Source organism: Lathyrus oleraceus, chromosome 4 (assembly GCF_024323335.1).
Source record: "Lathyrus oleraceus cultivar Zhongwan6 chromosome 4, CAAS_Psat_ZW6_1.0, whole genome shotgun sequence".
Taxonomy (NCBI): domain Eukaryota; kingdom Viridiplantae; phylum Streptophyta; class Magnoliopsida; order Fabales; family Fabaceae; genus Lathyrus; species Lathyrus oleraceus.
In genome coordinates, this window is record NC_066582.1 from 417,477,797 (window position 1) to 417,482,541 (window position 4,745).

Below are 4,745 nucleotides of genomic sequence, written 5' to 3' on the forward strand. Positions count from 1 at the left end.
TTGTTGGTAGGATAAATCAAGTGGAACCACTCCGGCGGCTAAATAATTGACAAAATCGGCATACCATGGTGTAACACATACAGCCAAGGTGGTCTCTACCTGTTCATCAGCTCTATTTTCTTCTAAATTAGCTATAAGTTTATCGTACGAGAAATCATCGTTGATCGATGTTCTTTCCGGTTCCAGGTTTTCAAGTCTAGAGAGGTGATCTGCTACTACGTTTTCAGTTCCTTTTTTATCTTTGATTTCCAAATCAAATTCTTGTAGCAACAAGATCCACCTTAGGAGTCTAGGTTTAGCATCCTTTTTTGTTAAGAGGTACTTAATGGTAGCGTGATCAGTGTAAACGATTATTTTAGCTCCGACCAAGTAGGAACGAAATTTATCTAGTGCAAATACTACTGCTAAAAGTTCATTCTCGGTCGTGGCGTAATTCATTTGTGCTTCATCTAGAGTTCTACTCGCATAATATATGACGTGAAGTTTTTTATCCTTTCGTTGTCCTAAAACAGCGCCTACGGTGTAGTCACTTGCGTCACACATTATTTCGAAAGGTTCATTCCAATCCGGGGTCTGCATTATGGGCGCGGAGATCAATGCTTGTTTAAGTGTTTGAAATTCTTCTAAACATTTATTGTCGAAGATGAATTCAACATCTTTCATTAATAATCCGGTTAAAGATTTAGTTATTTTAGAGAAATCTGTAATGAACCTTCGGTAAAAACCGGCGTGTCCTAAGAAGCTTCGGATTTCTCTCACAGTTTTCGGAGGTTGAAGGTTTTCGATTACTTCTATTTTAGCTTTGTCTACTTCAATTCCTCTATTTGATATGATGTGTCCTAAAACAATTCCTTCTTGTACCATAAAGTGACATTTTTCCCAATTAAGTACTAGGTGTACGCATCGTTCTAGGACTCTTTCTAGGTTTTCAAGGCATTCTTCGAAACTTTGTCCGCATACGGAAAAGTCATCCATAAAGACTTCCATGATGTTTTCGAGAAAATCGGCGAATATTGCCATCATGCACCTTTGGAAAGTTGCAGGAGCATTGCACAAGCCAAACGACATTCGTCGATAAGCGAAGGTACCAAAGGGACATGTGAACGTTGTCTTTTCTTGGTCATCAGGATGAATTGGTATTTGAAAGAAGCCTGAGTAACCGTCTAGATAGCAGAAATGAGAATGCTTGGCTAATCGTTCTAACATATGGTCTATGAATGGTAAAGGAAAATGATCTTTTCGGGTTGCTTTGTTTAGCTTCCTATAGTCAATGCACATTCTCCATCCCAATTCAATTCGTTTGGTTATAGTTTCTCCTTTTTCATTTTCGATCACTGTTATACCTCCTTTCTTTTGTACTACGTGTACAGGACTAACCCATTTGCTATCGGATATAGGATATATGATACATGCCTCTAATAACTTCGTTACTTCTTTCTTCACTACCTCACTCAGGATCGGGTTTAGTCTCCTCTGATGTTCCCTAGAAGTCTTACAGTCTTCTTCTAGCATGATGCGGTGCATACAAATAGAAGGACTTATCCCTTTAAGATCGGTGATGTTGTATCCTAGTGCGGTTGGATATTTTCTTAAGATATGTAGGAGTTTTTCGGTTTCATGTTTTCCTAGGTCTGCATTGACTATCACTGGTCGTTCAAGTTCTAAGTCTAGGAATTCATATCTTAGATTTTTGGGAAGTGTTTTCAGGTCGAGGGTTGGTTTCTTGAGGCATTGTGTAGGATCCGATGTTATTGCTAAACATTGGTTCAGTTTGTCTTCTACACGATAGTCGGATAAATCATCATTTTCTAATTCTGTTTCTTTTATGCATTCGTCGATGATATCCACGAAGTAACATGTGTCTTCTATTGCAGGTACTTTCAAAAATTTGGAAAGAATGAACTCAATTTTCTCTTCTCCTACTTCGAAAGTGAGTCGTCCTCGTTTTACGTCTATGATAGCACCGGCGGTTGCTAAGAATGGTCTTCCCAATATAATGGGGGTAACTTCATCTTCTCTTATGTCCATAATTATAAAATCGGTGGGAATGTAGAATTGACCTATGCGCACGGGAACGTTTTCAAGAATTCCTACGGGATATCTAACGGAACGATCTGCTAATTGCACAGACATTTTAGTTGGTCTTAATTCTCCCAACTAAATCGCACAAAGATTTATCTATGACAAATTTTCCTATATGACAGGGTATAGAGAAACTACCAGGATCTTTAAGTTTAGGAGGCATATTTTGGATTATTGCGCTACACTCAGCAGTGAGTGTAACGGTTTCGCTGTCCTCAAGTTTCCTTTTATTAGATAAAATTTCTTTTAAGAACTTAGCATATGAAGGCGTCTGTGTAATAGCTTCTGTAAAAGGAATGGTGACGATTAATTGTTTCAGTAGGTCAACAAATTTCTTAAATTGGCCCGCGTCTTTGGTTTTAATTAGCCTTTGAGGGTAAGGGATAGGTGGTTTGTAAGGCGGCGGAGGTACATAAGGTTCTTTGTTTTCTACGGTTTCTTTATTACTCTCTTCCTTTTCCTTAGGTCTACCTTCTTCCTCAGTTGAATTTTTAGAGTTTTGGTTCTCAATCCTTGGGTCAGACGGTCCTTCTACCTCTGTTCCACTTCTTAGTATAATTGCATGAGCGTGGCCTTTCGGATTAGGTTGGGGCTGTCCAGGAAATGTACCAGTTGGGGCAGCAGTAGGCGCTTGTTGTTGAGCTACTTGTGAGATTTGTTTTTCCAGCATTTTGTTATGGGTAGCCAGGGCATCTACTTTACTTGCTAGTTGTTTAATCTGTTCGCTAGTGTGTACATTCTGGTTTAAGAATTCTTTATTGGTTTGTTGTTGAGAAGCTATGAAGTTCTCCATCATAATTTCCAAATTGGATTTCCTAGGAACGTTATTGTTAGGTGTAGATGGGGTCGGCTTTTGATATCCAGGAGGTATAGCTGGGGCTTGACTGGGAGCTTGACCTGGTGCGTATAAAACATTATTACTTTTATATGAAAAGTTAGGGTGGTTCTTCCAGTTTGAGTTATAGGTATGCGAGTAGGGATTTCCTTGAGCATAGTTCACCTGCTCTGCTTGGATTCCTGTTAGGAGTTGACAATCTGTAGGAGTGTGACCTTGAATTCCACAGACTTCGCAATTTTGAGTTACGGCAACCACGGTGGCTGGAGGTGATACATTTAAACTTTCAATTTTTTGGGCAAGAGCATCCACTTTTGCATTAACATGATCGAGGCTACTTATCTCGTACATGCCCCCTTTTGCTTGAGGTTTTTCTACCATTGTTCGGTCGCTTCCCCACTGATAATGGTTTTGGGCCATGCTCTCGATAAGTTGATAAGCGTCAGCGTAAGGTTTATCCATAAGCGCACCACCGGTGGCGGCGTCTATTGTTAACCTTGTGTTGTACAAGAGACCATTATAGAAGGTATGAATTACTAACCAGTCCTCTAAACCATGGTGTGGACAAAGTCTCATCATGTCTTTCTACCTTTCCCATGCTTCAAAAAGAGACTCGTTATCTTTCTGCTTAAATCCATTTATCTGGGCTCTTAACATAGCTGTTTTGCTTAGAGGAAAATATCGGGCAAGAAAGACTTTCTTCAACTCATTCCATGTGGTGACTGAGTTGGAGGGAAGAGATTGAAGCCATCTTCTAGCTTTATCTCTTAACGAGAAAGGAAAGAGACGAAGTCGAATTGCCTCTGAAGTGACACCATTAGCTTTAACAGTATCAGCGTATTGGACAAATACGGATAAATGAAGGTTTGGATCCTCGGTAGGATTTCCAGAAAATTGGTTTTGTTGCACTGCTTGCAACAGCGAAGGTTTAAGTTCGAAGTTGTTTGCTTCAATTGTGGGTGGAGCAATACTCGAATGCGGCTCATTTTGCGATGGAGCAGCGTAATCTCGAAGAGCACGAGCTGGTTCTGCCATCTCGGGTATCGGCGAAGGAAGGAGATTTTTGAGATCAGGAATTTCGATTGGAGGAAGATTGTTTGCAGCACGATACTCCCGAATTCGTCGTAAGACTCGGAGATATCGTTCAACATCGTTGATTCGTAAGTAGTACGGTTCGCCTTGTGAGCAGCGAGTGTGTGGCATACAAATCAACGAAAGACAAGGGAAAAATAAAAATTGCCTTAGTCTCTATAGCGTAACAGAAGAGTTACGATATCGACTAAATAAAAGTCCCCGGCAACGGCGCCAAAAACATGATCGCGACTTTATGAGTCTATTGGGGTATTAACTGCAAGTGCACAATCTAATCGCGTAGTTTTAAAAGATATCGATCCCACAGGGACTTAATGAATCGATATACCGTTTTTCTAGGGTTACTTCGTAAAGCTAAGGCGGATGATACTTTGATGATTAGGGGGAAAAGTAAAACTAAAATTGGATCTAGATTAAATATCAAATAACGCGAATATCGGTATGTAGTTCGTCGTAATTAGGGAATCAAATCTTCGTTGGTTTCTTAGTTTTAAAATAAGTCTTTTCAGTAGACACTATCAATTAAAAGTCTTTTCTCAAACTCTCGCTCTGTTGAATTAGACTATGACTTTATATTAACGTACGCTCTCACTATTTAGTTAAATCTAAAATCACTTTTTGAAAACAATAGAATCTATAGAAACTCTTTTTAAGAAAATACTAACCGTTTAAACGCCCTCGTCTCAAACTCTCGCTCTGTTGACTTAGACTATATGATTAAACTTAAATGCTTAAC

The 4,745-nt window shown here is 39.5% G+C and overlaps 1 non-coding gene across 1 annotated transcript; it reads left to right on the forward strand.

The window, feature by feature from the left end:
- The first annotated feature begins 3,467 nt into the window (after window positions 1-3,467).
- LOC127078023 (small nucleolar RNA R71) lies at window positions 3,468-3,574 on the forward strand. The gene has a single exon (XR_007787773.1). It is a non-coding gene; the product is annotated as a small nucleolar RNA R71 (small nucleolar RNA).
- The last annotated feature ends 1,171 nt before the right edge of the window (window positions 3,575-4,745 follow it).